General features: G+C 42.7%; 1 pseudogene; it reads left to right on the plus strand.

The window, feature by feature from the left end:
• The first annotated feature begins 13,127 nt into the window (after positions 1-13,127).
• LOC123407940 lies at positions 13,128-14,274 on the plus strand (annotated as a pseudogene).
• Positions 14,275-21,496: the final 7,222 nt, after the last annotated feature.

The raw sequence follows: 21,496 nt of genomic DNA on the forward strand, positions 1-21,496 counted from the left end.
GTGACAGAACGTCCGTCTTTACCGAGTGTTTCCCGGTAGAGACTCGGCAAAATTTTGTGACCATTAGCATTGTGTGTATTTGCCGAGTGTCGCTCCTAGGCTTTAGGTAAATATTATTTTCATTTTGTTGAGATTAGCTATAAATTTTGATGGAAATCTAAATATGAATTTTAATTGAATTCATAGTCATCTATTAGTGCAAGCTCGAGGATGGCAAACTCAAGGAGTGGGGGTTGGTGAGGATATATGCCACGCCGGAGGGGCGGAAAACAACGTTAGAGATAACCAGGTTGGGAAGTGGCGGACAACAGCTGGACGAGAAATAGGAAGGCGAGGTCATGGAGGAGGATGACATGTTCGCGGATAACTGGCTCAAGGAGCGAAGGATGGAGGAAGGTTGAAGAGGAGGGACACTATTTCACAAAGGGGAATGATGGACACGGAACCAGGTCTGGCTCATGGAATGGTGCATGGCTACATGTCAGTTGTCACGGAGGAGGAAGATGGTGTAGGAATGTTTGACAGCGGGATCAGGGAAGACAGTTGTCACACCCTAGTCACTGCATGGCGGCTACCGCAGAGGAGGAGTACCTCCTTAGCCGAGGATGATGTCGGGCTCAGTGAAGACATGTGGATGGTGACGATTTCAGGGAAGTGGGCCTCAATGGAAAAGATGGCATCCCAGACCCTATGCGACAATGAGCTTGGGGAAGAATGGTGGCTGGTTCTACACTTGGAATGAATGGAGGCAACGCTCATTAATTAGCAACATTGTAGCTTAATTATTTGTATATTTAATGATCGATAATTTAGTTCATTATCTATAGAAATGCAAAGTCAATATAAGCCTTATGTATTCTTTTGTAGCATCTTACCTCATTAGAGGTACCCCTCCGTCTGGATCATTAGTCTGGCACGCAAATGAGGGTCATTCGATGTTACGAGTGGAAGCATACAATACCAGTGGAGGGGGGAAACTTCACGGAGACGGATACCCTGAAAATCTAATTAAGGATTCTGCTTCACACTCGTGGGCTTTCGATTAGGCTACTATGGGCTTCAATGGCTTTGAAAATGATATGATGAGCACGCTGCTAGAGACAAACTTCTCATTAAAAAAATGGCATCTCAGTCAATGATGCATACGCCTTTTTGACTTGTGCATGCTGCTAGAGACAAACTGCTCGTCTGCCATAGCTATAGCCATGAAAATGAGGGAGAAAGAGACTACACATTTGCTTGTGATGCTAGAGACAGACTGCTCGTCTACCATAGATGTTGACATGATCGTGTGAAAAAGATGATACGACGTCAGTAATACCATGTGTCAAATTTATCGCATATGACGTGTTAGACAGAGAAAAAAGATTGAGCATATCAAATTCTAGTGTATCATATTGAATTTGCGTTTTTAAGGTATAAATCCATCTTTTCATACGCATACGACGCAGCTATAATAGACCGTTGAACATGTCCAATGTCCACCTCTAGCTGAGGATACACTAATTTTACAATAGAGAGAAGCTACACGAATGTCTATTCTGGGCATGTGACCAAACTAGAGAAAATAATTATATGAGGGCGCATGGAGTACATGATTGTATCAATGTGGTACTGATGGGTTGGCTTACATGTGACCGGGTACGCAAGGATGAATTAGTTACACTAGTCACTTTGTCGAATTCTTATATGCCTAAGTCAGCAGATAACATGCGCACATGTGACATCTTATGTTGAACAGAGTGTGGTATCAGCCTTTGGGCAATGGCGTAGCTAGCCCAATGGGTCACGAAGGTCGAACAAATAATATATTCAACTAATTTTAATTATTTCAAAAGAATAACTATATATACTGTTGCACTCATTCAACCGTTGACAGTTTTTTTTTCTACAAACAATTTGCTGTAAATTTTTCTTTCAGAAATAAATAATATATACTTGAATGGAAAATTATTTGTCAGGGGAAAAACTATATATATATATATATATATGACATATTTTTAGTACTACGAGGTGTAATTACCCCCTAATTGTCTTTCCTCCACGTGTTCCGAGAGTAGCACCATGTCCACCGGGTAGAGGCCAAGCGTCGGGAGAAACCTGGTAACACACTTCACGTTGACAGGGTAATTACCAAGTGGAGGCCTTGATTTTTTGCTAAAGGTACGTGCAGCTAAGAAGATAATGCCGGGTCCATGCACTGATTTATTAAATGGATAATTATGCATGTCTTTTTTTTTTCTTTTTTTGCATCATGATAAGTATGCATGTCTAGCTAGACATCATGATAAGTACAACGCATTTTCATATATATATTAAAAACCACTCGAAATACATACAATTAAGTGCTCATCATCCCAAACTTCACTTTTACAAAGCATAGAAAGAAAACAAATCCGGTGTTTGACTACTGCACAGTACTACATATCCGGTCATATACTCCTATCATATGTCATGCACGGTGCAACACGTCATCGCTGCCTGCCCCATGAAGAATAAATCAGGTGGTTACCGGTTGCAGGCAGCGCTGACAGCGATGACGTGTTGCACCGTGCATGACATATGATAGGAGTATATAATGCCTAATGACAAGGCATATGTGGAACCAGGAAGGCATATAGCCTGCAATTCGATCTATGAGAGGCTAAAAATCAGTCTTGGAAATGGGTCAAGTCGGAAACGGCAGCCCGAAAGAGCCCATGAGGAATTCCTTCATGGGGCATCCGAAAACTAAGGTGAAGGCAAGGAAATCTGCCGCGCCACAACAGATTGGTGATGCAAAACTTTTGGTAAGGTTGCACCTCTACCTCGATGTGTCCCAAAGCACCCTTGCTAATGAACGGCTTAATCTGACAAGAGACGGTGCCTAATGCCTTAGCGCTCGAGAGGAACAAACAAGCCAATATCCTCCGCTTTGGCAAACATCACTGGCAACACGTCCCATGACGATGATGAAGAGCATGAGCAGAGGGGACCATCCTGCCTCAGCCCTCTCATGTCCCATGACATATGCTTCTTTTGGCCGTATTAGATGGATAGCAAACTTCACACTCTTTGTTGTGGAAGGTGATGCATCATTGTCAAGGTTACTTATAGTCCTATTACCTTCAAATTAACTAGAGATTTTTTTTTCCTGTCGATTCATAGAAATAGGCAACATCAACTACCCAGATATATTCAGTCTTACTCAATAATATTTGTTGCATTGCAGTTGCGTGTCAAAAAACAGTGAATCCTACCCCCACCCACAACCAACATTCAACAGAGCATTATTCTCTTTTTCTTTTGATATATGTTGTTAAGTTGTATGTATTCATATAATCTACTTTTAAAATTGCTTATGGTCTATACATAATTAAAAAAGTGAAGACCTTCGTTATCATATAATGCTAGTGCAATTTACGGTGATCACGTGTATTCTCGGGAATTTGAATTTATTAAGCCTGGCGGTATAATATTTAGTTTGAAATAACCAAAAGGTTTGACCAGTGCTTTCAAACTAGTGGTCAAAGATCTAAGCATGTACATTCTAGGAAATAATCTATCAATTCACTAACTAATGCTACAACCGATGGTTGGGATTGTCTCATGAATTGTATGTTGATGTTCATCTTTGTATGCGAGAATAGAAGAATTAATCAAGATTAAGTAGCAAGTCGGTTTTTCGTTGCTATGTTGTATCATTGTTTTCTAACAGTATACGCTAAGTACATCCATTGAATTAGTTTGCTTTTCTTCTGTTGTTAGTTTTTAAAAAAGTTATATAGCTAAGTTAAGTCTACCTAAAGCTATGAACCCTACAAACGCCCGTGATATGAATCATGGTGTTTATGACTTATGAATGAACTGCATGCAACCGGTTTTTCCGAATGCATTTTTTGAATGAATTAGCTGAATGAATTTTGTGATGAATGTGTTGTATTGTGGATTGCATGGTTATTTTCCATAGTGGGTGCTTGGTGATAGCATATTTCAGCCTTAGGCATGCAACAATGTAATGTCGTTGCATTGTTTTGTGAAAAGTTTAAATTAAATAATTCATCAACTAACATAAATTTCATCTCAGCACATTTGACCATATAGTACTTTATTTGACCACATGGTACTTTGATTCAGGCAAAAATATATCTCAACTTAAAGCGGTGCTTAAATAGGCGCAACCATGTAAACGGGCCGGAAATCAACTTCAATAGGCTTCTCGATCTCCGTGTCAGCATTGAAGCGGCACAGCCCCTCGTCCGGTTGCGTCATTCTGATTGATATTAATCTCATGTGACAATCACTTCGCACGACGAGGGTTTTGCTGTACGAAGAGGGTTGTGGGGTTGGACCGGGTGTCGGACGTGTATGTTGTGCCGGTCCGGACGTTCGCAAATATCGCCTATTTTGTGGGATACGGACAATTGTACGCATTCACTGAATGATGGGTCCTGCCTTGGATTGTAAACTCGGTCCGGACAACTACGTCTGCGCGGGGCTATTTTTAAGGGTCCGTGTTAAAAAATGCTCTAAGCTAGGTGCAATTTGGATTGGTACGGTGTAGGTTCTGGTTAGAATCCAGATGGTACTAGTCTAGGCTAATTAAGCTTAGTTTGTATAGAAAAAGGACTTTGACTCCCATGGCGTGTTTGGCCAAGTCTGCTATTGGTTTGGACGTGTATATATAAAATGGTCGGGTAAAGAATGTAATCATGGTGAAAAGGAGGAGTAAAAAACAGTTTTGCTAAAGCATATCTTGCTGTGCCATAAATAAAAGACCATGCTAAAAATGCATGGCTAATTCTTTTTATGCGCGTGTGTTTGTTTTTTAGTGTGGTCTATCATGTGAACGGAGATTCAAGAAATCGTACAGGCGGGAGGAAACCATAGCTCAAGGAAAAGGCATGGTTTTAAGGTCTTTATTCAAACTAGAAAAACGTTGTTGTTTTCTTTTTTTGCGGGAAAGGAACATTTCATTAATCAAATACGATGAGTACATTCAGAATCAACAATTCTAGATATCTTCATAGGGGAGTTTTCGAGCAAACACGTTGTGTGTTGTTGCAAATCGACCCATACAAGCAAGGGTATGACTATCCATATTTACATGCCTACTAATCTTAGCTAGACTAATGTTCCTTTCTTTAACCAGAATTTGTCTGATCTCATTAACCTGATATGCATACCTCGATCGATCACCATCTTCGGATTGTACCAACGTTAACGGCTCGGCGCATGTAGAGAAAGCCGTAACCCTTGCTCCCAGGCCGCCATATTGTATAAAAATATATCATTAGATTCATTATCAAGTGTAGTTCCTAATCATATAAAATTTGGGACATATTGTATATTTTTGAATGATCAAATCAGAGACTAAAAAATCCGTCTTCGACTTATAAACAACTCGGATTGAGTACTTTGTTTCTGAGAAGTATACAACGCCACTTGGAAGAGGGAAAATTTCATACAAACAGAAACAACAAAATTTAATGAAGGACTGTGCCAGGTTAGTCCAATTACAAAAAACAAATAACAACAGCTAAGTCCAAGAAGCAAGCCTTTTTTGCTTCTGTCTTGTGCGTGATATTAGAGATGGACTGCTCATCTGCCTTATCTATAGCCATGGAAATGAGAGAGAAAGAGACTATACATTTGCTTCTGGTGCTTGAGACAGACTGCTCATCTACAGTAGGTATGGACACGATCATGTGCAAAAGATGTTATGTCGTCAAGATACTACTGCATCGAATTTGTGGCATATGAGGTTTGTGTTTATGTAAGAGAGAGAAAGAGAGGGAGAGAGAGAGAGAGAGAGATTGAGCATATCAAATTATATTGTATCACTTTGAATTTTAGAATAGAGAGAATCTACATGAAACTATTTATAGCACGCTGGGGCGGGGCATGCAACCAACCCCTTTTCTTTTTGGCTTCGATTTTCAATCTTCTATATATTTTGAACAAAACTCTAAATTAAGTTTGGTTTTTATATTCGTGTTTCTAGGGATGAGGGCTTTCAAGTAAGATTCATTTTAAATACATTTTGATGAATTTTAAAATTTCATGAAGTTCTCACTTTTGAAATTAGTAGGAGCACCCAAAAAATTCTAGGTTTCAAAATCTGCGACCAATAAAATCATAAATTTTAACTTGGAGATTTACAACTTAGTTCGACCGACAGACAAAATTATAAATTTGAGAACCTACAAGTGACAAAATCGTAAGTTTGAGAAACAATAATTTAAGACTTGTTTAAACTTTGTGGAGGTCCAACGACTTTGCAGCTCGGGAGGCAATCAAGTTGCCTGCATGAATGGGTATATGTGTGCCTCAATGAATTTCTGAGAAGCTAGACCATTGTATTTTGGGCTGGCGCCGAAAACTAGAGAAAAGTGTTATACAGGGCCGGCTAAAAATGTAAATGGCGCATGAATGGTGCAAATGCATAGCGATTATACATCTAACGCCTCGATTAATGTTTGAAACCAAATGCAAGCAATCTGAATAAGTATCACTTATTTTTTGGTAGTACAAAGCAATCCAACGTCAACAACATGTTGTTGTAGAAGGTCCGTATGACTAGACTGAGTTGATTGGTTTGATTGAACCTATTGACAATCTATGTCCTTTTCTTAATAAATGGTTTTGGTTGTATGATTACTATAAAACTCTATCATGTGGCACTACTGATGGGTTGGTTGGCATGCGACCTGGTCGAGTCGCAACAGGCCCGGTAGTTGGCCTCACAAATAAATAAGTTTGAGGACTAATTGTACAAGGTGTTATCCCCAAACAACAGCTCAACTCTCTCAAATCTCTATTCCTAATTAGGGAGTTCTTAGGCCGGTACACGTTTTTCTTGGTACACTCCTTTTTTTCGTCCGATTGTTTTTTTGTCTGTCCTCCCACCATCCCCTCCCAGTGGTTTATTTTCACCTCATCTCTCACAGAACGAAAAAAAATTAAATGAATCAGAACATTCCATGCGGGTGAAAATTATATAATAATGTTTTTATGTGAAAGAATCAATCATGGGTAATTTAAAGACCAATTCTAAATTAATTAATCTTACAATAAGTAGTTCAATCACATTAATTAATATTTCCGTACATCACCGAAATTACATTAATTAAAATCCTCATGCATGTCCAATCAGCAAACGAGCCCCCCCCCCCATCTGTTTCCGATGTGGATCGTGAAGGACACCTTGGCCGCTATATCCGAGCCCTTCTCCAACGTCGAGATCCGAGAGGAGTCGCCATCGTCGAGGTCCGAGAGGAGCCTCCATCTCTTGGTCGCCGCCGCCTTAGCCGTGACGGGATCGGCCATGGCCGCTGCTGCATGCACGCAGCAAGATCCGCCACCGTCGTCACCCAACTACCGCCACCTCGCCGCTCTATGTTGTCCTGCCGCCGCGCCAGCCCATCCTTGACATCCATTGTGCCGCTACCATGTCGAGAAGATGTCGTGGAGGTTACTCCATCGAGAAATCAAATAAGTCAGATGCTTTGTTCTCTTCTTTATCTTTACTAGCAAAAAAGCCCGTGCATTGCAACGGAAGAGAAAATAACACACGCTTTGAACGTGATATATTTTCACATGGCATCACATTTGTGTTGTCGACGATGGCATCAGTGCTCACACAACGAAAACGCGTTTGAATATACAATCAGTCGGAATAAGATGAGAAATATGTTGTTTCTCCCCACGAGATTTTTCAAAGGTGTGCATGTGTGGTTAACGATGTTTTCTTTTCTCTCAATTTGGTTTTAATTTAATGGATATTTATTGCGATTCGTATGGTCGTCGGAAAGAGAGAAAAAAAAGACCGTGCACTACACATTAAGTTTGCACCAAAAATAATATTTAAGAAGTATTCAACAGCTAAAAATAACATCCTATTTAGATTCTACACATTTTTTAAATCAAATTTCATATATAACATGTTAAAATCGGAGTTACGGTTTAAAAGATATGGATAAGTTTGTTTTACATAAAATATGGATTGATTAACTGAAAAGTCAGGTTTTTTTTTTGTTAAAACAAAAAAACGTTTCGGCTGACTTAAATAGAGACGGCGGGTTGATTACGTGAAACATCAGGGAGTTTTCTGTAAAATGCAAAAAAACGGTTTGGCTCTGACTAAAATATGGACCGCGGGTTGATTATCTAAAATTGTGAGGACTTTTCTGCAAAACGACAGAAAACGGTTCGTTCTGACTTAAGGTTGGACTGCGGGTTAATTAACTGAAACTGCAAGCGCTTTTCTGTAAAATGACCACCGACGAACGACAGAAACGCTGCGCGCTTTATTATTAGGGGAGATATGAACGTACTTGATGTAATTAGGTGCAGTAGTCTTAGTCATTGTTAAAGCAGAAAAAAACCTATTTGTATGACCAGCAATGGATCACGACGAGAGAAGAAAGCTATTTGTATGACCAGCAATGGATCACGACGAGAGAATGATGTAGCTTCGTCCCTCCCTGATGCCTCTAATGCAAGATGCATAGACAGACTAATTGCCCTACCAAGAAGCAGCGACTCAAAACATCAAATGCCAACCTATGTCATATTCCGACTCCTGAGAAAGATTGACCCAAACTTGCAACCATGGGCACTCCAGACTAAACAACATCATCCATCATGGATCTGCCAACCGATGCACACCAATGCCCCCATCAGCTTCTTGGATGGAAAACATCGGTTTCTATCGAAGACAGAAACAGTGAGCCCAAACGATGTTTGTTTTGTAGGTCTCGTTTCAGCAAACCAGCCAACGACAATAATCAATATGACAATTAAAAACACATAGTAGTATGACCCATAGGAAAGATATTCTAAATACGGCAGCATCTATAGATCCCCATATAGTCTGAATTAAAGCAACATCTTCAACAGCCATGGTATTTCTAACATCCCCTATAAACTTCAAAATCCAACTGCACAAATAGTTAAATGTGTTGAAATATATTGCTCGTCTCCCTCCATCAGTCCGGACTTTTGAAGCAGCTGGCTAGAGCATTTATTCAATATGGCTTCAGAGTCAGAAGGTCTTGAGTTCAAGACCCTGCCAACGCACACTAGTGGGGACAGGGCCTATAGTCCCGGCCCGTAAAGAGCTTTAGTCCCGGTTCACCAACCGGGACTAGTCCCGGCCCTGTTCCAAGCCGGGACCAAAGGTGCTCCACGTGGACGCCTCGGAGCGCCCTCAGGGGCAGGCCCTTTAGTCCCGGGTCTTAACATGGACCGGGACTAAAGAGTTTCTGCACATTTTGTTTATTTTACGATTTTAGGGTTTTAGGGTTTAGTTGTTCGGGAGATTAACGTGATGCCTCGTTTGGTGTTTGGGAATTAGTTTTCATATAATTCTAAATATACATGTTTATGTGTGTATATATATATATATAAGATTAACTTATCTTACAGGCGAGCATATATATACAATTATATGGAGATCTGAATTATCGGGACTAGAGCCCGTCTATTCGATTACATGGACCAACATGAGTAATGACCCCTAGCTACACTAAATCGTCATTTGTCATCTATAGCTTCCGTCCTCAGAAAGGTCGCAAGCTCCTCTGCAACAGCAATCGCGCGTTGCTGTGGTAGGACCTTCTCCCTCATGGTCGTGTACTACATAAGAAGAGGAGATGAATATGAATATCAATCATGATAACAATGAATGACGGGTAAAAATAGAGGTGTAATGTTCATTGATTACGTCGTATCTGTGATCCTTGTGCTCAGAGGTAAACGTGCGAATGGTCTCGCGAACATAGTATCCGCATAGATGCGTCCCCCGTGGCTGCTGGTCGCACTTTACGAGAATAGAATATATATATAATCAAAATAATAATCTAGCATCATAAATGTATTGAAAATAGAAGTATATCATACTACTACTTACTTGAGCCGCTCTAAAGGTCAGCTTCTCATGCTCGATACCGGGAGTCACGCACTTGAACCGCTTCCAAACCCTGCCCGACAAGGAAAATGATTTGCTAAGTTTTTCATTAATTGATATATCAGAAAATCATCGAAAGAGAACGATAGAGCGCAAGAATGATTGAAATTACCCTTGGAGCATGTCCTGCAGGCTTTGGAACTGTTCCAAGGGTCTCGATAATGGGTCGAAGGCATCAACTCTTCCCTTATCAATTTGAATGTCCAACGGAATCCAATGGAAGCTGCACATGTATATATATATGTGTGTCAGTAACTTATCAATTACACTTATAAGTGAATGGACACAACAGAGTAAAGACCCTCACCTGAAGTTGTATGGAAACAGTATGTGGTCACCGAAATTTTGATCTGTTAGAAACCTTAGAAGGTTTTCCTCCGTCTCCTTGGGTTTATCAGTTAGCGTCGCTATATGTATTTTATCTGGGTCAATAAACCCAATATTTAGGATGTTCCTACTTTTACATTATAGAATCTTCATTCTGCATAATAGAGTACAAGTTATATGTAGACAATGAATTGAACTAACTAAACAAGTTATATGTAGACAATGAATTAAAAAACTTACAGACAATAGCAACTCATAAGCGATTTGTCGATGGCGTCGGCATTGTACATCTGGAAGAGTTCATCAAAGTCGATATGGATTTCTTCCGGGCGGCCGTAGTACTCCCGTGGGACACTCGCCACGATCATCGTTCTCTCATTCTTTGATTCACTTAAGTACCATGTATGCAAGTAACGCATATTTGTTGGGAGATCATCTTTGCTGACCAAAGGCGCTCCCATGACAAATTGTGGCTTAGGGGCTACCACAACCTTGGGTAACCTGTCGTCTTGGGAAGCCAGAACGTCTTCAACCGAGATACCCCATTCATCCGCCCACTTCTTTGCTAATTCCAAATCTTGCCCCTGCACCAGAGGGGAACATTCTCGGGTAACACCCTGAGGGGTGGGATCGACTGTTTGGCCTGTTGTCCAAGCTGAGGAACATCTGATCTTTTTTTGCTTGTAGTTGAACTTGATTTGCTCCCACTTGCACTTGCACGTGATCTGCTCTTTTTCCCTTTCTTCTGCAATGTGCGTGTATAGTCATCAGGCTTATGGTGTAAGTCATACTGTGATGGAAGGGTCGTGAAGTATTTTGCAAATGCTATTTGCTTCTCGGTGTATACCGGGCGGGGCTCGGGTTCCTTCTTTTTCATCTGCGCATCATGATGTTCCTTTGCTATCCTGGCGTTTTCCTCGGCGGTACGATCATAAGGTCTGATAGGAAGATTATCATGAGGTACCTTTGGGAGGGGCGACAGTTTGCGCTTTGGGGAGCTCCGTCGCTTAGAAATCATCGACGGAGCGTTCTTGCTGGCACGCTTCCGCTTAGTATCCGGAGCGGGCGGCGGCGGAGACGGACGACCCAAGTCCGGCGGCGGTGATCGAGATGGACTCGTGTTGTGCTGGCCGTTGTCATGCGGAGAGCTTGGAGGTGATGGAGGTGTAGGTGACCTGCGACGACTCGGAGGTGGTGTTGTCCTTGGGGCCGAGCCTGGAAGCTTGATGTAGTTCTTGTCCCATAGGATGACTCCACCCAGTACTTCTCCGAGTGTCCTCTCATCTTCGGGTCCAGCTATGTCGAGCTCCATATCGTGAAACCCCGCCATGATTTCATCCACCTCGACTTTAGCAAAGCCAGCTGGAATCTCACGGCCATGCCAGCGTGCATCAGGGCCAGAAGGTAAAGCTTGTCCGACGGCAACCTTCATGGATATATTCTTGAATTTCTTAAGGAGTTCACATGATGTTGACTCCTTGATTCCATCCACGGGGTAGCCGGGACCGCCCTCTATCATTCTTCGTGCATCGTCGGGCGGGGCCTCAGATTCAGCCACGCTGCTTTTCCGCTTAGATGGGGCGCCGGTAATATCGAGTGCAGGATCTTCCTGGAGCGCTACTCCTCTAAGCTCATCAATCTGCTTCTGTTGCTCGTTAATCCTGGCAAGCAACTAGTTGAACTTGTCATTCTCCTCATTCTGTTGTCGCTTCTTTGCTCTCGCTCGGCTTCTGTAAGTGTCTTGGTCTCTGGCAAACCCAAGCCACCACGGGTAAGAAGGACCGAAGCCTCGCGTTCGTCCTCCATGTTCGTCATTGCCGAGGACCAGTGTGAGCAAATCTTGCTCTCTATCTGCAGTGAACTGTCTTTTTCCCTCCTTAATTTCTTTCACTATCTTTTTCCAATTCTCCCTAGATATCCTAAGACCGTCACTACAGATGAGGTCCCCTGTTTCTTCGTCGTACGAACCACCATGCGCAAGGAACCAATTTCTTGCTCTCAATTCCCACTCATCACGGAGTGGTTCAAGTATGATGCCTTTAGCTAGCAGATCTTGCTCTTTCTTATCCACTTTGGGATGGCAGTCTCATAGCCCCCTGGCCCCAGCTTGTGGTGATATTTTTTCTTGTCGGCATTTTTCTTGTTTTTTTGATAATGCCTTGCCATCTTCTAACTCCTTGTACTCTTCAAATGTCTTCCAGTGATTCGCCTGCTTGGCTAGATACCCCTCGAATACTGGCACTTTCTTTGTCTTTCGATAATTTTTCCATAGCTTTTCTTCCAACTACGGAACAGTTCGGACATCTTCTTTAGAGTCCACTGCTTGACTTTGGCCCTCGGTTTTTTTGCGGCGTCTTCATTCTCACATTCTCGCAGGTTGAAATGTGACATGAGATCATTCCAAAGATTATCTTTGTACCTTTCGGCGACATAGTCACTATCGGCTGCCCTTTGCGCTTGTTCCACTCCCGAACGCTGATCGGGACGTGATCCCTAACGAGAACTCCGCATTGCTTCTTGAATGTGTCAGCAGCATTCTTAGGAAGCTTGGGTTCGCCCGTAGGCATTATCACCTCAAAGGTGTAATGCGTCCGTGCATCCAACTTTTTAGTCGGGCCTTGTTTCGTAGCTTTGCTCGATGTGGAGGTCTAAGAGGGAGAAACATCCGTCAAATGAATGTATATGTATACAATATAGAGCTATCTCCAATATTTTTCACATATTACAAGTGATTGTCGAACTTCATATGTATACCTCGCCGGACTTTATTATTTCTCCACCGGCTTCTCCACCGGTTTCTCCATCAGTGGAGCTATCACCTTCTCCGTCATTGGACCTATCTCCTGCCCCATCGGCTTCATCTTCGTGTCGGACGACCTCATCCTGGAGATCCTTTCTCGCCTCCCGCTAGATCCGTCCACCGCTTCAAGTGCGTCTCCCTACTCTGGCGCGACCTCATCGCCGACCCCGCCAACCGCAAGAAGCTCCCGCAGACCCTCGCTGGCTTCCTCTACTTTACCACCGACAACAGCGGGCATCGCCACCACTTCGCCAGCGGCTCCGGCGGCGCAGCCCCGTTCAACCCTTCCCTCCCTTGCCGCCTGCAGCCTAACAAGTACTACAAGGACATGGCCCAGGTGGACGCCTGCAATGGCCTCCTTCTCTACCGCGGCAGCAGCAACAACAAGTTGGCAAACTGGAATTGGGCAGAGGAAGATTTCCGTTTTGTTGTGTGCAATCCCGTCACCGGGAGGTGGGTGGAGCTGCCCCCTTCACCGCAGGTGCCAGAAAACAGATATAGCTGTACCGCAGGTCTGGCTTTTGATCCTGCGGTCTCATCCCATTTCTACGTTCTTCAATTCGAGCAGATCTTTCTGGGATCTTACATCACATCAGTGAACATCTACTCGTCGCGGACAGGAGCTTGGAGTCACAGGGATCGTGGGATGGTTGACAAAGTGACGCTCTGCTTCTTTAGTAAGTTTGTCTTCCTTTGCGGTATGATGTACGTGGTTGGCAACCTGATCGGCAACGGCAAGTATGAGCATGTGCTGCTGGGGGTGGACATGGAGGGGAAAGTGTGGAAGACTATCCGCGTGCCGTACAGTCCAAGAATTGGTGCAATTGGATTGTCACAGGGGTGCTTACACTATTCTATACATTCTGTCGTTCCCTTCGATGATAACAATGAAAGCCTAGTTTCTGAGATAACACTCTGGTGCCTCAAGGATCGTGACAGTAAAGAGTTAGTCCTGAAGCATACCGCCAACACCAATAAGCTTATGAGCATGACTGGGAAGAAGTATGGGGTGGTTGAGATTCATCCGGATTGCGACACGATTTTCCTGGTTTCATCTGGAGGTGATACCTTGGTAGCGTATGATATGCGGCATCAGAAAGTTGGATGTATCCTTAATCTTGAGAAAGATAGTATAAAAAAGTTTCTACCCTATGTTCCTCTGTTCCAAGAATCCTTAGCAGATGTTGATGAGCACTAGTTTTACCTTCGAACCGCACCTGTGTTTCCTCCAAGAATTGGCTCTTCTGTCGGCTGAACTACCTGTTTGTGTACCTCTGAATCTGCTTCAATCATGCCATCCAATTCTTAAACTTGGTAGTGTACGATATGCAACATCAGAAAGTTGGATGTATCCTTAATCTTGAGAAAGAAAATATACAACAGTTTGTACGCTATGTTCCTTTGTTCTCAGAGCCCTTAGCAGACACAGATGGGCAGTAATTTTTTTTTACCTTCAAACCGGCCTTGTTTACTCCAAGAATTGTCTCTTCTGTCGGCTGAAGTATTTGTCTGTGTACTTTGGATTCTGCTTGAATAATGCCGCTCGATTTGCTGGTGCTTACGCTCCTGCCTGCATGATTTCCAGTTCAGAAAAAATGCCTGCTAAACGTACTGATTAATCATTAATCCCATGGGGATAAATTATACTGTAATCGGTCTTTCTTTCCATAACAGTGAGTTATTATGATTGTCCTAAATCCGAGTGCAGATTGTGAACCTGCTAGTATACTAAAATGTTAATTGACCTTATTCATTCAGTACTTTGGTAAAACACCGCCTTTGAGCAAGTTCCTTTTATGTATGTTTGCTGTAGCTAATTAATTCGGTAGAGCTCTGTTTCTGTTAATCAGAAGAGATTGTATCAGTGTCAACAAAATAAATTTGGAGTAAGCAATCTTGTACAAATAGCAGCGTGCAGGTGAATGAAATCGGTATACTAGATTTTTTACTGATAGTGGTAACAACAATTTTATAGAGATGCAGCTTCAAGGACATGCATGATATTTGTCTGCCAAAACTTCTGAACGAACACCAAAAACAAGCCCTCTTGGTGTGGTTGATTGATGTCTGCTCTGTTGATTGTTTTGGCTTTGTTACTACCCTGTTTAAGTCAGCTCAACCAGCGTTGTTTCTGTATGTCTGATGATTCCTGATTCTTGAATGTGTTTTTTGAGCTCTCGAATGAAAATAGACTGCATGAACTGAAACTAGTCTAGATGAATTATTTATGATTGCCATTTTATTCCAAGGAAATCTCTCAGCTGCTTAGGAACTGATTATGCATTTATTTTAAACTTGGCATGGAATTAATTAGAAGCATGTAACAGTTGTATATACATACATAAAGAGCTAGCCATTCATTTGTCAGTCTGAACATTTGCCACAATGAGCAGAGGTACAGTTAGTAGCATGCCTAATCTTGGTCTTGTGTTTTTGTTTTTTTCCCTACTTGTGTATGGCTTTCTCAGTATGTTGGATCCAAAGTAGACTGTTTCCTCTCTTCTTCTTTTTGCAGATAACGCCGATGAACTAATCAACAAGAACAGAAGGGAGTAACAGCATTATTACCTGACTGAGAGCTTGCAAGGAGGTACCTATCAGGACCCCTCCGGACAAGATCGTTAATTTCGTACATGAAATGGCGACAAAGATTTAAAAAGAGTAATAAGTACAGAATGGAAGCGGGGAACAATGCTAATCATATTTGTCAAACTTGTAGCAGGAGGCACCTCTGTTCAGGTGCCTGGGATTTAATCCCGCCTGCCTTGAGAAATATGACGACAGGAGCAGATACTTTTTGGAATCTGCAGCAGACGTTCAGATACTTTGGCATGGTTGGCCTCAAGAAATGTCTTCAGGAGGAGCAAGGGATTTACCTTGTATACAAGCCACGAGTTTTATTATGTGCTTCTTTTACTTGGCTCGTGCAATCGCCGTGCGAATAAGCACATACAGGTCGTCTACTCAAGGTGACAGACACCTGTACATACAAAGGTAACAAGAAACCAATACACCATAGTTACGACGATGTTATCATACCTGAGGGCCGTTGCAGTCCAGCCAAGGGGATACCCGAGGGCCGTTGCAGGTGAGTTGCTACGTGGACAATGCATAACAATATTTTGCTTCAGGTGCAACCCAGCTTTCCTCATATATATATATTGTTGCAGACCGTAAGGACATTGGCAGTTCTTCTACTGGCTCCTGGCCCTTGGCCACGTCCGCACTCGTGACAGGCTCCTCATGGAAGGTATATAGTCTCCGCTGATGAATGTAGCTGCTCCCTCTTTAATGAGACACCATAGTAGGCCGGTCATCGGGCGCCCGTTCACCGCAGCTTCTGAGCCTCTGTCGGAGCTGGGCACCTCGCTGACACTTGAGTCGGCCGCCTGCATTCCCTGGCGGTGCCGCGCCCACACTCCCCTGCGATGGCCCTCAGGTATCCTCTTGGCTGGACTGCCTCCATGTTGTATGGAGTTGATATTTATTAGTTCCTCTGCGCTCTCCCTACCGCTTGCACGTGTAATCTGCTGTAACAAACTCTGGCCATTTTCGAATTTCACAACAATCACTCCCAGCCTACATATGCAAGAATGCAACTATCTCGCCTAGATTAAGAAACTAACCGAGGGGGAGCACATGACACAAAGGGAGACAAAGAAATGCAATTGTTCATCGTTCTGATATTACTACACAATATTACAAACCATTGCGAACAGATAAATTCAGTGTTCATCATCCCAACTGCTACAGATAATAGGAGACAAACAGATCGAGTGGCCGTAGTTCCATAATATTACAAACCAGGGAATCAAGCAAACTCGGCGTTCACAACCCCACATTATTACAAACCAGATGAAACGAATAAACCCAGTCTTAATGCATGATAGGACGAGTATATTGCACAATGACGAGGCATTCTTAGGGCCAGAAATCATTACTCGGTCAATTGGCAGTATATCATAAATGTCTTCTTCGTCAGTGCCTTGTATAACTCCTGGCAGTTTGATAGGTTAGCTAATGTATTGCAGAATCAGAGCTTAAGAAACAATAATGACAGGTCTTGACTTGAGAAAAAAGTGAGGCGTCAAAGGGATTTACAGATGTATTTACCTCTGAAGTTGATGAGCGAGCTTGTGTAAACCCAATTTGCTTCACTTCAACATGCTGAAGCTTCTGGCAGTTTGGATGACCTTTCTATGTGCATGATTTCGTAAACACTTCACTGCAATTATGCACTGCAAACTCCTGAAGGGACCGAGGAAGTTCTGGAAGCGACAATTAATCATTAGCTTCTTGAGCCACCTCAGATTCTTCACCTTGTCTGGCAGGCTCTCCTAGTTGCTGCTTGAAACTTCGAACTCATGAAGATGAACAAAACACTCAAAAAGTCCGCGAGCAGGTACTATCACATACATTGAGCTTATGTGGCACCTTTCTGCTCACCCACCATCCAACTTGGTTACCTCGGACTGAAGTGATTCCAGATTACTAGACTTTTAAGACCCCTTGGTGGGTGAAGACCCTCAAGTACATCTGCTTGAACATCTTGTGAAGTCGTACTGGAGATCATTCCAGTGTAGTTGCAGTTCCGTCAGTCGTGCTTTATCAGCTAGTTTTGCGACACCTGCTTTCTGTTTGCTATTAACATTATCAAGAAATTCGATGCACAGACGACCCTGAAGTTTGTCCAAGTCCCTCAGCTGCTTTATCTCATACTCATTCCCCATGTTTACAGTGAAATTTTCTAATGTCTGGAGTGATGTTAGCCTGGCAAATGTTGGGCAATGCCCTTTTTTGATAGGCAATGATGATATGCCACAGTTCGTGAGCTTGCCCATATTTATATTAGCGGCAAATTCTAATTTATATACTTCACTAAAAATATTGCCAACATAAATTAACACCTGCAGATGGTAAAGATTGGTGAATGTACTCGATAAAATCAGCTTGGACCCATATATAGTCTGACAACGCTAAAGAAAAGGAGCACAGATGCTTTAAATGACCAATAGATTCAGGGATTTTTAACACTATTACTTCATCCTCTTCTTCATTTGTGTATTCTATGGCTAGTACTCGCAATTTCTGGAGATTCTCGAACACTTCCTCAAAGAATTATCTGTTAGCTTTAGCTTGTGCCGATCGTTCCATACCATGAATGAGTCGAGTGCGCACACTAGTAGAAAACAGGGCATTGAGCCAACCACATTGGACCCGGATTGGATATAAACCGGTTCTAAAGAGTCTGTCCGCTGGGCCCCCTCCCTGTAGCAAATGGCCGCAAGGCCTTTAGGACCGGTTTGTAACACAAACCGGTCCTGAAGGTTTTTGGACCGTTTGCTGCAGGGAGGGGGCCCAGTGGACAGACCCTTTAGAACCGGTTTGTGATACAAACCGGTGCTAAAGGTTTTCTCATTTTTGCAGCAACTGCGGGGCCCCGTTGTCAGACCCTTTAGCACCGGTTTTTGACACAAACCGGTCCTAAAGCCCTCCTCTCCTTCCTTCCCGAGCACCCTATATTCCACCCCATTTTTTCTAGCTCGAGCTCAACTCCATTTTTGCTCTCTCCTTCCTCTTGGGAGCTCTAATCCATCCCCATTTTTCTTCACCATTTGTCAAGATTGTTGGCACCCATCGGTCCTACGGTTAGCATCAACATTCCCTCTTCCGGCATTGCAAGTTTTGCTCGTTTTCTTGCTCATTTCATTTTTGTTGTGCTAGCTAGGTGTTTGATGAAATGCCTAAGCTAGAGAGAGTTCATCATTTGTTATGTATACATATGCAATTTGAGCTCAAATTTAATTATGATTTGTGGTTTTTTTTAGTGTCGCGCGCCTTGTCCCCTTCCTCACCGCCGTCGATCGCCCCGTCACCGACACAACCTTGGTGAGCCTATTGTTTTTATTTACCAAAACAAATTTTGATTTGTATGATTTACATATTTACTTGTATATAATTTTCTTATTGTGTAAGATTTTTTTTATATGTATAGCGCCATGGTTTTGATATCCGTCCCCGTTGGCCCTCGTCCAGTCTATGATTCGGATGTGGTATATTATCTTTTATAACTACATATTTTCATTTCCTGATTATATGACAATTAATTACGTCGACCAACTTGACATAGATATTTTTATCTAGGAGGTAGTGGAACCGGAAATGCCAATCGACCCTATTGGTGAGAAGTTACACTTAGTTGAACAAGAAAATGTTGGCCTGAAAGAAAGATTGAAAAAAACTGAAGAAAGGTTGGAAAAAACTGAAAGAGAGAAGATGACCTTGGAAAAGGTTCTTGCCGGTGTCGTCGATGGTCACAAGAGCGAGATGGACGCAATGCGTCTGAAGATTAGAAAGATTAGAAAATATGCAATTAGTAAAGAGGCTTGATATCATTATGCCGTCGGGTCAATTGTTACCTTTGTTGCGATTTTGATCGCATTTGTTGTTGTTTTTAAATGCATTAATTAGAGAGAGTTTTTATGGTTGGTTTCGGTGTGTGTTTTTATGAGAACTATATATGTATGGTCACTACGCTACTTTGGTTTTAACGTGTGATGAACTTTTTGTATTAATTAATTAATTTAGTCATGATGATTTAGCATAATGGTTTTTGATAAATTTATATAATGCAGATGAACCGGCAATGGATGTACAGTGATCGACGTCGTCCCGAATTCCTTAACGGCATGCATAGTTTTCTCAATGTGGCTGAGAAAAACAGGCAGAATGGATTTATTTTTTGTCCATGTAAAAAATGCTAGAATAAGAGGAATTTCCCTAACTCAAGAACCATACACACCCACCTGTTGCAAGAAGGCTTCATGCCCAGTTATTTTTGTTGGACCAAGCACGGAGAAAGAGGGGTTGTAATGGAAGACAATGAAGAAGAAGAGGATAATGATAACTATCCTATGTTCGGTGAACACGGTGATACTGAAATGGGGGAAGACGAGCCTGAACTTGAGGACATTGTTGATGAGTGTGATGATGATCTTCGTCAGGTCATTCGTGAAGAACAGATAAACTTCGGAAGTGAAAACGAGAGGTTGAAGTTGGAGCGCATGTTAGAAGATCACAAAAAATTGTTGTACCCAAATTGCGAAGATGGCTGGGCACCACCCTGAAATTGCTGCAATGGAAGGCAGAGAATGGAATATCTGACAAGGGATTTGAAAAGCTGCTGAAAATAATGAAGAAGATGCTTCCAAGAGATAACGTGCTGCCCTGCAGTACGTACGAAGCAAAGAAGGTTGTCTGCCCTCTAGGATTGGAAGTGCATAAGATACATGCATGCATCAATGACTGCATCCTCTACCGCGGTCAGCACGAGAATTTAAATGCCTGCCCGGTATGCGGTGCATTTCGGTATAAGATCAGGCGAGATGACCCTGGTGATGTTGAGGGCGACGACCGCCCCAGGAAGAGGGTTCCTGCCAAGGTGATGTGGCATGCTCCTATAATACCACGGTTGAAACGTTTGTTCCGAAACAAAGAGCATGCCAAGTTGCTGCGATGGCACAAAGAAGACCGTAAGGAAGACGATATGCTGAGACAACCCGCTGATGGGTCGCAGTGGAGAAACATCGACGATAAGTACGAGGACTTTGCACGTGACCCAAGAAACTTAAGGTTTGGTCTAAGTACAGATGGCCTGAATCCGTTTGGGGAGCAGAGTAGCAGTCATAGCACCTGGCCCGTGACTCTATGTATCTATAACCTTCCTCCTTGGTTATGCATGAAGCGTAAGTTCATTATGATGCCAGTGCTTATCCCAGGCCCGTCGCAGCCCGGCAACAACATTGATGTGTACCTGAGGCCACTGGTTGATTAACTTTTAGAGTTATGGGTTGACGAAGGTGTACGTGTGTGGGACGAGTACAAACATGAGGAATTTGACCTACGAGGGTTGCTGTTTGTAACCATCAATGATTGGCCCGCTCTTAGTAACATCTCAGGACAGTCAAACAAGCGATACAACGCATGCACACACTGTTTAGGCGAGACTGAAAGTATACATATAGGCAAGAATGTGTACCCGGGGCATCGTCGATTTCTTCCAGACAAGTATCCCGTAAGAAAGAAAGGAAAGCATTTCAAAGGCGAGGCAGATACACGGAGGAAGCCAACCCTCCCTAAAGGTACTGATATATATGACATGGTCAAAGATATAAAAGTAATCTTTGGTAAGGGTCCTGGCGCACAATCTGTTCCGAATGACGCCGACAACCACGTAGCCATGTGGAAGAAGAAATCTATATTCTGGGAACTACCCTATTGGAAATTCCTAGAGGTTCGCTCTGCGATCGACGTGATGCACGTGACGAAAAATATTTGCGTGAACCTGCTAAACTTATTGGGCGTGCATGGGAAGAAGTCGAGAGATACACCAAAAGCACGGCTGCACCACCAACGTATGC

This window comes from Hordeum vulgare, chromosome 7H (genome assembly GCF_904849725.1).
Source record: "Hordeum vulgare subsp. vulgare chromosome 7H, MorexV3_pseudomolecules_assembly, whole genome shotgun sequence".
In the NCBI taxonomy this organism is placed as follows: Eukaryota; Viridiplantae; Streptophyta; class Magnoliopsida; order Poales; family Poaceae; genus Hordeum; species Hordeum vulgare.